Here is a 13,199-nt window from a genome sequence, read left to right on the forward strand (position 1 = left end):
TCCATTATTTACTTTGCTAATGAAGTTTACTTAACCAAACTACTGTAATTATAGTTTATGCCATTTCGATATTTAACAGTCAATTTGTTTCTTACAGATGCGTTTGCCGATAAGGAAAATAAAAGCGAAGAGGTAAGTGGCACTTTTATTGTTTATTTGTCATCGAACTCATACAGTAACGAATATTGGTCGGATTTACTTCCGGTTTTTAATATTGAAAGACGCATTGAAGACGCAACTTTTTAAAAGCTCACGTCTTCGCGTGCGATGTAACTTCTAACGAGTTATGCAGAGAATTCAATTTGTTGAGTTATGCAGGCTGTGCTTGATAATAAAACATTTGTAGTGCAGCGTATTGCAGACCTAGACTACAGATATTTTAATGAGCCTCTTGGCACAAAAATGTGCAAGTGCGTATAAGGGTTGTGGGGGAAGCAAATCATAAGATCTTGTACAGCGATCGACGCACAACCATCACATTCCAAGAACCTGCATAGTATGCGGCAAACATTTTTAAGTATCTAAAGAATGTTTCATTAATCCTACTCCTCATCATCTATACGTAGGTCATTAGTGCAGTATTACAAAAATTACATTATCGACTTAGGATTCATTCAAACGACTTGAGCTTTCAACAACTGGCTGATGGAGGGGTGACGGTGGAAACCGAAATCAGTAGGCTAAAGGCATGTTTGGGTGAAAAGGGTTAGCTGGAGCTTACGAGAATTCGTATACAGATGCCGACTACAGAAGCTTCTTTTGTTTGCCTACAAAAATGTGTAAATAATAACATTAGATTTATGGTCACGTAATCCTATGGACGTGAGCCTGGAACACTAAAATTTCAGAAGGGAAAGTACGATCAGTATTAGGTATTACAGCTTAAGGTTATTAAAGAATTTTTTTTCGCGTTTCGATTAGCTGCGTTTTCGTCATTCGCACCTGAAAGTCTCGAGAATAACGGACTACCTATACTTAATGCAACGTTATCTAACGAGAATAAGATGGACGAAGTACCTATTTTCATAATGTGTGTCTTTTGAACGTTTTGTAGATCTGTTGAACTTACAATGGCAGTCACTACAAAATTTGTTTAACGGAATTATTATTGTATTGTTGTTAAAAATAAAAACAACCTCATATGAGGTGTCATTATGGTACCTACCTATAAGCTGTGGGGTAGAAGCGGTAATTCCTCAAAGTCCTTCAAGAGTTAAATCACCATTTTGCCATACACTCAATAGACTCCGGAACAAGTTAATCAAATTTCGCGTAAATGTGTAAATAAACCATAGTGTTAGGGTTTCCATTTCAATCCGACGAAGAGAAGGAAGTATAAGAATCGGGAATATTTTCCCCTGGAATATTCAACCAGGGAATGTTCGTTCTCGGAAGATTGTTCGCTAATGTACTCGTAGGTTAAATCGCTTAAATTCACTGATTACAACTCGCCCGGAGAATGCGTATACCATAGAAAGCTTCTCAAAAAATTCGTTTCCCAAAAATAACGCCTTTAAACAAGTCGGTAAAAAGATTCTTCCGTCGATAATCTGCCCTCTTAAGGCTAACCCTCCAAAATCTTCGTTTCCGGAATATTCGTTTTTGATATGTATTTGGGAAATACAAAACAGTTTTCAAAAAATTTCACTCTCCATCAATGCAGTTTGAAATCCCCTCGCCAAATTTACTCACGAGAATTTCCTGCACGTTTGCCTTAGGAAAACTACTCAAATAGCTCAAGCCGAAAGCGAAAGAGAGTTATCTCACCGAGAATGATTTCCCTAAGAAAACCTTGACCAAAAAGTCACCAAATGGAAATGATTGGCTTTCGGAAGATTCATACGTAGGGGATTGCCTCCTGAACGTTGATCTCCAGGAATTTTCGCTTCCAGGGTATAGTTGTCCTCAAAAAATTCGCCGCAGCGCTTTTAAGGAAATTTAATAGAGGTTAAATTTTCCTGCCAAATTCACTCACCAGAACTAGCCCTGGGAATGCTTACCCTAAGACGTTCGACCAAATTAATATTTAATAATATATACGGTTCCAGTAGGTATATTCGCCTTAGAAATTTTGCATCTAAGATAATTTATTCCCTAATCGTTGTCCTGTTTTGGTGGTCCGCTCATACCTATTCTTAATTGTTGATAGCAAATCTTATAACGTAAACAGAAAACCACCAAAACAACCCCTAACAAAAGTCGAATGAATGATCGTACGAAAAATCATACGGGAAATGGTAAGCAAAATCACATAACGTAAACTGCAAGTCGGTGAAATGAGAACTTACGGAAATTCACCTCCTAAAAACAACGCCATTAAAAAGAGTTTCCCGCTGAAGATTCACCTCTCGGAATCTTCGTCTCCTGAGTGTTTGTCTCCAAAAAATGTTACGCTAAGGGAATTAAATGCACAGTTTACAACAACCCGCCAAACTTTTATTCACGAGAACTCGCTTCGATATACAGATGCTTCTTACGTAGTACCGCAAGACTGCTTGGAATATTCGCTCTCGCGGGGTATTCATTTATAGAATATTTGTCCCCAAAAAATTCAAGGATTTTAATGCAGGTTAAATCGTCACGACAAATTTATTCGCCTTAACTTGTCCCGAAACTTCTACCGAGTAATGAATCCCTGGAAGATTAGCCATAGGAATATACGTTTCCAGATTATTCGTAACAAAAAAATTCGCTACATACATTTTCGTAACTAAGAATTAGCTGCAGAAAATTTTTGCATTTAAGGTAATTTAATGCAGAAAAATTTGCCCCTACAAATTAACTCGCCATGACAATGTATATCCCCTAGGCAAACTTCAATTTCCAAAAAATTCGCCTCAAATAAACAATACCCTTAAAAAGTTGCGGAAAAGAGAAAATGGCATGAGGAATATTTCTCCGCACGATTCCTACGCAGTGTTTTTAAATAAATCAACCAATCCCCTAGGACTAAATGATTTTATTAAACTCTGCTTTGGCAAACAAAGTGTAAGTAATACCACTTCATTAGACATTCCTTCGGCCAGACACTTCTCTATACGGTTTTTCACGAGTTTTAGCGCGCTTTTTCACCATACGCCAACCAATTACCGTTTATGACTCATCATACCCCACAGAGTGATTTACGTAGCCCGTTCGTTGGAAGTTGCAGTTTAAATAGAAACTTGAAATTTGGCTCACATTGCGCATTGAAATAAAATGATTTCAAGATGGCGCTGCTTCCGTAAACGAGCTGCGGTGACGTTGGGTTGGACAATGGACAATGCGCATATAGGTATGTACTCTTTTAGTACATTTTGTATCAGTTTGTATTTAAAAAAAATTAAGAAGAAGATCTTAGACCTACAAATAACTTTTAAACCTATAAATAACCTAAAAAAGACTCATGCCCAACGTCACCGCAGTTGTAACTTTCTGTACCCCCTAGTTCCGTAAATACCGGAAGTCACCCTCAGCTTGTTTTTTTTTACATACAATTCTCTCATGCATGCGCAAGTGTGTAAAACTATCATTTCCGGCAAAACTGCTGAACCGTTTGGAGCCAAATTTTGTAGAAATATTCATAGGCATAAAAGGGCAGAATCACGCATACACAGGTGTGCTGGTGGTATCTGTGCTACCCACAGCAAATTTTTTCTACTTAAATGCACCATTTTATCCTGCCCGCTAAAAATCCAGTTTCCAGGGCTGTTGCGATATTTCAAAATTAGCTATCACACAATAGCCCGTATGAATAAAAGTAAGCAAATGCTTATACTTGCAAAATTCAAAGTAAATACTCGTAACTGCCCCTTCATACTGGTCTGTTTAGCAGCACTGCACTGCGTCCTATATCCTGCTCCTCAGCAGCGCTGCTTAAGTCGCCCAGTGTGAAGGAGCAACTTACGAGTATTTACTTTGAATTTTGCAAGTATAAGCATTTGCTTACTTTTATTCATACGGGCCAATGTCTTCAACTACTATTTCTGATTCCAGAAATGAAAACAGATTTGAAATTTGGGGCCACTTATTAATATTCCGTATGCTTGTATCCAATTTAGATAGGTACCTTTTTACGGAAGCAGTACCATTTTGAAATTATTTTATTTCAAATCGCAATGGTCAATTATGGTTGAGAACCAAATTTCAAATTTCAATTTCAACTGCAAGTTTATAGTATTTTACATTATTAGCCAGGTAAGTGAGTTTTTACTGGCGATAGGAGAAGTTGACTAGCGAGCCGTTAGGCGAGCTTGTCACCTCCTAGAGCCAGTAAAAACTATTACCTGGCGTATAATGTACAATATTTTATTTGTTACTCATTTGTAAACAATAGTAAACGTAAATAATTAGTTCTTAAATTAATCTTGAAGAAATGTCTAAAATATCATGTTATCCATGTAACAGAGACTTCGCATTAATTCTGGCCAATGAAATTACTAGATTACTAACTTGTAAAATTTTTACAGGTCTGCTGTCAGTTTTACAAGTCTGCTGTCAGTTTTACAAGTCAGTAGCGTTTAAACATGACGTTTACCCGTTTGCGTTTTGTCTTGTTAATCAACGTTTACAACTGAGTAACAAATAAAAAACTTTTATTTGTTACTCAGTTGTAAACGTTGATTAACAAGACAAAACGCAAACGGGTAAACGTCATGTTTAAACGCTACTGACTTGTAAAACTGACAGCTGACCTGTAAAAATTTTACAAGTTAGTAATCTAGTAATTTCATTGGCCAGAATTAATGTGAAGTCTCTGTTACATGAATAACATGATATTTTAGACATTTCTTCGAGATCAATTTAAGAACTAATTATTTACGTTTACTATTGTTTACAAATGAGTAAAAAATAAAGTATTGTACATTATACGCCAGGTAATAGTTTTTACTGACTCTAGGAGATGACAGGCTCGCCTGACGGCTCGCCAGTCAACTTCTCCTATCGCCAGTAAAAACTCACTTACCTGGCTAATAATGTAAAATACTATTAACGAACGGGCTACGTTAATCTCCCTGTATACGGGTCACGAATTGACGTATAATACCGGTCCATGTGTGGCGCATCCTCATTTAAAGGAAATTCTCAAGGTCTTAATTGAACGATTTTGCCTTGAGGAAAAGCTGAATGCGTGTGTGGCTACCTTTAGACCAATGGTAATGCTCATAAAGACCGACTGTGTAGCTCTTGGTATAGCGTTGGGGTACATAGTCGGAGGTCGGGTCATCGGGTGTTCAAACATGGGCCGAGTTAAGAATTTTTCATCTGTGGCAGAGATAGGAATTTCTTTAGATCAGTTTCGAACATTCTGCCGATTACTCCGAATTAGGTTTTCCCACAGTTTTCCTAATTCGTTAGGTAAATACTGGAGTAGTATAGAACAACTTACTTAAGACATTCTGCAGGAGCACCTCTAAAAATCATTATGCAGATCACTTTGCAATTGGGTGAAAGCCTGTTAAGGGCCCAGAACAAGAGGGACAATAAATAAATAAATAAATACAAGCAGGACTGCTATTTATTTAATGAAACAAATTATTACTTTTGGAATGAATTGTTCCATTTTAGTTTATGTTTAAATAATTAAATTAAACAAAAGAGACTTCTCGAATTATTTATCGTATTTCCTTAGGTGGGGAAATAACTACTGTAGGTAAATACTTCGTCCGCTTATATCTGTATTTTACTTTTCAACAAAACTCTCACAAAGGTAGGTATTATACACATGTTTAGGTGCTTTATGTACAAAGTAGAGCGGTTTTTGGACAAAATTCCTGTTAATGGGTCGTAGTCATTTTTCGTGCTTTTTACCGCATTTTCCGAAAGTAAAATAAACGCTATTGTTCGCACGTTGTCCGTTTGTCTGTCCGTCAAAGTCACTACTACTCCAGGTTAAGCTTTTTCGTTGTGGTTTCCTGCCTATATATGGTGTAGCACATCAGCCGCGAGATCATAACGATAACGGTTTTTTTATTAGTCACTTCCTTCCAGAGTTATTACTGATTCTGTGCGAGAAAAATGCGCTTTCGTCGATCGCGAGTGATCACGTCTGTACTTCGTATCACGATAACACCCCTGTAATACCCACAAGCGATATATTTGATTACAGAATGTTGTTTATTTGTAATATGTCGTAGATGATCCCTACTGATTTTGAGAACAGCTGTTTATGTTAATCATGTGCACATGTATGTAGGTACTTTAATGTAAGATCTGAGATCTATACATCAACCTCTTTTTCCTATTTAGATTATAGAGGTGACGTCCATTTCCGTTAGAGAGTTTATTTAATCAAAAGCTAGTCAAAAAGACTCCTTATAAAAATAAAATTGTTTTGTTTTGTGTTTTTGCGTATTTTTATATTTTGGATTTGAAGGATTTTAGGTGGTACGTTCTGAAATGCACACATTATACAAAATACAACTCACAAGCTTGTTGGGTTTTAGTAGTTATACCAAAATTAAACTTCTTCAAGTTCTGCCAGTGTAGGGCAAACTCTATCCTACTATTGAGAGATAGGAATATAAGAACCTAAAAACAAAGAAGGTCTATCTCCAAAATTGCTGTCTTCTGTTGTCAAAATTAGGGAGACCTGGACACAATCGAGGACACAATGTCCACTGAACATAACGCTCACCGCATTACGTTAGTCATCTAAATTTGTTTGTAACTTCCACTTATTGAATTGAATGGATTTAACGCGTGTTGAGAAATTATTTACGAAGATTTGTCAATTAACTGTTCAATAGAAGCTCAATTCTTGCTGGTAAGGCTTATGGGCATAAAGAATTTTACATGTGAAATAGATTTTTCCCCCGCCACTTCGTACCTACGCTTGATGTTATATACAGGGTGACAATTTGAAAACTTACCACCCCCCATATCTTAGTAAATAAAGGAGATTTAAAAAAAAATCAAAATCCGTTTCGGTAATTCGGAGGGGGAATCACAATGACATAGTTGGCGACGCACCCCCTCCAACACCCTGCGCCCCAGCCACCGCAACTTTTAAATCTTAAATAGTGACCCCCCATGTGTGGTATGTCGTTGGAAAGCTCTGAAAAAATGCTTTCCAACCATACCAAATAGCATTACATTTAGGTTAGTAATTATCGTGCAAATCAAAAAATAAACTAATATGATACATTTGAAATCTGTCGTATTTAAAACGCAACCGGCGAACATAGACGAACTAAGACAGAGAATGTCGAAATATTGCAAAACCAACATTTGAAAAGGTTCGACAAGAGTTTGAGAATAGATTATAACTGGCGATCAAAAATGAGTTGCTGTCGAGTCGGCTTTGGAAGTTCAAGTTAAATACGATTTTCCATGTTTATTTTTTGATTTGCACGATAATTACTAACCTAAATGTAATGCTATTTGGTATGGTTGGAAAGCATTTTTTCAGAGCTTTCCAACGACGTATCACACATGGGGGGTCACTATTTAAGATTTAAAAGTTGGGGTGGCTGGGGCGCAGGGGGTTGGAGGGGGTGCGTCGCCAACTATGTCATTGTGATTCCCCCTCCGAATTACCGAAACGGATTTTGATTTTTTTTAATATCTCGTTTATTTACTAAGATATGGGGGGTGGTAAGTTTTCAAATTGTCACCCTGTATATGATAACGGAAACCATGCGTACATGAACTCATCGGCACAGTATACGACGTTAGTGACTTGGCGCATGCATCGATCGGTACGCGAAATAGCAGAGTGTGAAATCAACGAAAAAAAAGTTAAAGAACAATACTTATATTCCGATGGGGGCCAATCTAAACCATTCAGGGACACATAGAGACACATAAAGATTTCATAAAAATCCGTCCAGTCGTTTAGGAGCAGTTCAGTCTCAAACACACGTACAGAAGAATGTCCACCAGTTTATATTTTTATATGCTGTGGACGTTGTAACAAAAATGGGCGTTATGACCAAATTTAAAAGTGGAGGTTGTGACCAGTGCACATCGTTTCCTAGTCCCAAATTAAATTAGGTTCTTATTATTTTTACGTTCAACGCTTACTAATTTCGCATCCATTCCATTTAGGTATGTACGTGTGCTGTTTTGGAAAAGAAGAGGCATGTTAAAATAGCAACTTTAACAATATAGAAAGAAATTTATAGATCGACTAAGCATCGACGTCTCTAAAATTGTTCTTTTAGTGCACTTTGGAGAATTAGTAGAAAAGTACAAACTCGTACTTTTATGGCCGCAGTATTATGTGTAACGAATTACCTACACTCGACGTCAAAAGCATGCAATATTTGCACGCACATTTAAAGGTTATCGAGTCATATTTTTATACTGAAATAAATATTGAGCCAACTTACTACAGATTTGGTTGTATAATGTGCACCTATCTCATTTTTTCCTGAAGTACAATGTAATTTAAATGAAAGACTATTAATCATATACCTACCAAAAGGCTGGCCAAAATACTGCAGCAATAACGCTTAATTACTTATACTTTGTCAGTGTATCGCGTATTGGTTGGGTGACCGCGACGGTACATCATTCAAGTAATTAAAGCTAAAAGCACAAGGGATGATTTTACAAAAAGCTAATTTTCTATTTACCACAGTGATCGTGAACTGTGCACGCAACATTTTGTTTTATTTTTCTTCTTACATATAACATCTGGTATAAAGAACAGAAAAATATCAAATGATAACTTTTCTTTCCATAAAGACAACAAAGCCTTAATAAGCGATCGCTTCTTATATCTAAGTGGCCCGAGGCTGATATAACAAATATTGTAACGTTACACGTATATACCAAAAAATCGATACGAATATTGTTATTAAATGGTGGATAACGTCTTGAATTACTCCAAGTTTCGTTCCATTGTTTGGTATACCCGATCTGAAGTTTAGACTAATTCCTGTGCAGTTCGCTGTTGGTTTATTTTTTCATGGCGGTTCATGAATCTAATCCAGCGGATTCACCTTAATGAATTTTATTTTAAGAAGAGTGGATTAGGTAAGTCACTGACTCAAGACTCTGGGGTGACCCCCTCCCGGAATAATGGGGTATTTGGTATACGGTACGCGACAACTCGGCGATGGTCAACTCGGCGATACCAGCTCGGCAATGGTCAACTTCCGATGGTAAACCCGGCGACGGTCAACTCGGTGACGCCAACTTCGTGAAATTATATAACTGTTATTGCTCTTTCGTAGTCAACATCATAATTATGCTGCCTGCACCTTCCTTACATTTTCTATGAATGTTCATAATGGGGGATGAGTAATCCCAGAACCAAAGGCTAATTGTAGCTTACGATGACATGCTTCGGCGAAATTATTTATTCTATCTCGTCTATTTAAAGTCCGAAAATAAACGGACCAAACCGCCCATGGAAAGGTTGGTGGCAGTCTGGTCCCATTATTTGTTAGCCGACCGATATAATTATTGCTGAACCATTCTAAAATTGGTTCGAATTCATCTGGCAAATAATTCTCTAATTCACCAATGGCAGTAACCACATCCGGTTCTGGAACAAACGCCAGTGAACTGATCATTTTCGCTTGTAGTGCAAATTCTGGATCAGAATTGTACCGCCCAAGGAGATTGCAGGAAGATAAATGACTTCGAAGATTCTTTACAGGGTGGAAAAAACACCCCCAAATGTATGCTTCAGGTAATCTAATTGCCTATGACAGTGATAGCATAATAATTTTGTGAGTGTTTCGTCGCCGAGCTGACCGTCGCCCAGTTTATTATCGCCGACTTAGAATCGCCAAGTTGGAATCGCCGAGTTTACCATCGTCGAGTTGACCTGCTCCGTTAGTATATACTATCAAAGATTTATAACTATGTTTGGCTAAAAATTGTTGTAGAATTAGCAAAGATAAACACAACAAATTTAAATTCGAATGGTAGTTTCATTCGTCTGAAACGCGTAAATCAAACAGAAATGATTAAAATTGCCAAGAGCCATAAAGTGCTTAATAAAGTATACAGTGATAAATCATTTCAAGAGTAAAGTGGCCTAAGCCTAATAAGGGTTGAGGATTACAATCAGGAAACACTTTGTAAGAGGATTATAGCAGTGTATTCGAAATACAGTTGTACAAGCGGCATTTAATTCTTTAACCAAATCTTTCGTTGCATGGACCGTCCTATAGAACAATTTTTATGTTTGCTAATTATTAGCTACATTCTACGTGCCTTGCTTTCGTTTATACTGGAATTCAATGTGATCCGCAGAAAGACATTTTAAGCAACTCTCAAAATTTAAGCATCTCATGTGCCTATATGCCTCAGTTGCATGGTCTATATCCAGCTGGATTTATAAGGTTGAATTTTACATTTGCAGACGCTGTCTGCAGCCATTGATTAAACTAATCGATGTTGGGGCGAAACAGTTATAGTATTGTTTGAAAACCTTTTGTAGTTGAAGGATTATTAATTACACGGTCTTAACAGATAGCATGTATGTATACGGTAGGTAGGTATTTTCATTTATCTTATCCAAACACGTGAATCGAACACGTATCCAACAATTTAATTATGAGTGCTTTTATCACGTAAACCCCCACTTCGTTTAATTTGAACTTTTTCGTGACGACATACTTTTTCATCAATCCTACTTGATTGGGTATCTACAATTAGAGCGTTTAATTAGCCAATATAAACAACAAAATTATACGTTTAGACAAGATCGAGTGTATATGCTAATTAGGACAATTATATGTAGGTAATTTGAATTTTATAAGTGCTTTCGGGGTTTTAGGTTTCATGTTTATTAAACACGCCTTTTGCAAACTCTCAAAGAAGTTAGATTCGCCTAAAAAAATTCGCTCCAAGTAAACCTTTAAGAAAAATTTTTCGCCGGAAAGTTCACCGCGGTAAATGCATCCAACTTACAACACTTTTTAATATCAAGAATGTGATTCTGCAAAAAATACTTTCGAAAACACAGATGTGATAATTCAGTTTGGTTAGTCATATAACATGTTTGAACTTTTTGTTTGTAATAATAATAATAATAATAATAAATATTTAATTGTGAGAAGGTGTGAATTACACTTAACACTCGTCAAAAGAAACGGGAAATTACAAACATTAAAAATAATAGTATATAACAAACAATATAACAAACAAACTAAAAACATACAGGTAAAAACAGTAAAATCGCAATAAAAACTAATTACATAATCTACCACTAGCCACAAACTCGTTAAAAGAATAAAATGCGCTACATAGAAGAAAATTTTTTATGCGTCTCTTAAATATGGGGTAGTCTAAAATCCTTATATCTAAGGGAAGGCAGTTATATAAATGTTTGGATTGGTACTGTACTCCTTCTTGTGATTTTGACAGTCTGCATAGATCAGTACGGATATTGTTTTTTTTCTTGTGTGATGAGTATGTACGTCAACTTGTTGTGTGTAAAGGGATATATTTCGTTTAGCATAGCATAGGGCTTCAAGAATATAAATACAAGGAAGTGTTAAGATTCTGAGATCGATAAATGCTTGACGGCAATCGTCTCTATAACCTAAAGATGCCAGAACCCGAACAGCTCTACGTTGTAGTTTGAACAAACATTGCCAATGAGAACTATGTCCCCAAGCGAGGATGGCATATGAGAGAGAACTATGCACAAAACCAAAATATGCTGCTTTAATGGTATTTAAAGATGTGCAGTTGCGCAACCGAGTAAGTAAAAATATCGACGTGTTCAATTTTTTGGACAAATTATCGCAGTGATATTTAAAGTCTAATTTGCTGTCAATCACACAACCTAGAAATGTGAAATGAGCACCATTAGAGACGATATTATCTTTTCTTAAAGATAAAGGCAAGATAGTAGTCTTAGCAGGATTTAGTTTTAAAGTATTATCAGTGCACCATCTAGAAATAAGTTTGATGCCGTCTTGAATGTTGGCATACGCCGAATCATAACACATACTACTCGATATTAGTGTAGCGTCATCTGCGTACAAAATACATTGCGTCTGCGGTGGCAAATGGGACGGTAAATCATTTACATAAATTAAAAACAGCAAGGGTCCAAGGATAGAGCCTTGCGGTACGCCGTATTTGATGTGTAATTTGTTAGATACTGCGTTGTTAAAGAGGACACATTGATACCTATTAGACAAAAATGAAGACACTAATGACAAACTCCGTTTACTAAAGTGATACACCTCACTAAGCTTGCGGACTAAAGTATCATGGCATACACAATCAAAAGCCTTAGTGAGATCAACAAAAGCAGCTATCATGTGTTGCTTATTTTCGAAATAGTGTAAAGCCTTCGCGGTGAAAGAAATAATTGCGTCAGAAGTACATCTACCTTTCCTGAAACCGTATTGATACTGATAGAGCAGCTTATTAGATTCAAAAAAGTCAATTACTTGTTTATACAGAAGTTTCTCTATGACCTTGCTGAAAACAGGCAAAATAGAGATTGGCCTGTAACTGCTAATACTCTTTCCATCCATTCCTTTTTTAAGAAGTGGAATAACCAAACCAACTTTTAAGGTTTCAGGAAAAATACCTGTTTTGATAATGTTTGCTAATTTAGTTAAAGGTTCGACGAAAACACTAACGTTACGTTTTATTAAGGCCGCGCTAAAACCAAAAATGTCTCTTGAACTGCTATTCCTCAAACTTTTGATAGCGTCACGTGTGTCGACTTGCGAAACAAATTTAAAGTCGAATACCAAATTATCGGAAATCTTTAAATTACAAGAGCTAACGGGGTCGTTGGCAGTGTTAGGCAAATTGCCCAAGATCTCCTCAACGATACTGCTAAAATACCTGTTAAAATCATCGCATGTTAAAGACGAATGTGATTCAATATTACAATTTTTATGCGAATTTATTATTGACCACATAGATCTGCTGGAATTCCCAGAGTTTCTAATAAAATTATCGTTGACTTTTATTTTGGCAAGTCGAATCTCTTTTTTGTAATGTAAAGAGAGCGATTTCTTTAAATGATATAAATTTGGTGATTTATATATATAATGTAGTTCACTGATCAGTTGTAAATTCGATCGGAGCTTACGTAATTTGTCAGTAAACCAACTGACTTTGTTCGTGGTCCCCTTTTTTGTAATCTTTACAACAGGGAAACAAGTATAGCAGAAGTTACAAATCATATTCATAAAATCAGTCCATGTTGCGTTACAGTCGCCTGCGTCAGAGTTTATAATTGATTTCCAATTACACGTTTGTAATTTACAAAAAATAGGTACATACCT

The sequence above is a fragment of the Photinus pyralis genome, unplaced genomic scaffold (assembly GCF_008802855.1).
Source record: "Photinus pyralis isolate 1611_PpyrPB1 unplaced genomic scaffold, Ppyr1.3 Ppyr1.4_LG5, whole genome shotgun sequence".
NCBI lineage: Eukaryota > Metazoa > Arthropoda > Insecta > Coleoptera > Lampyridae > Photinus > Photinus pyralis.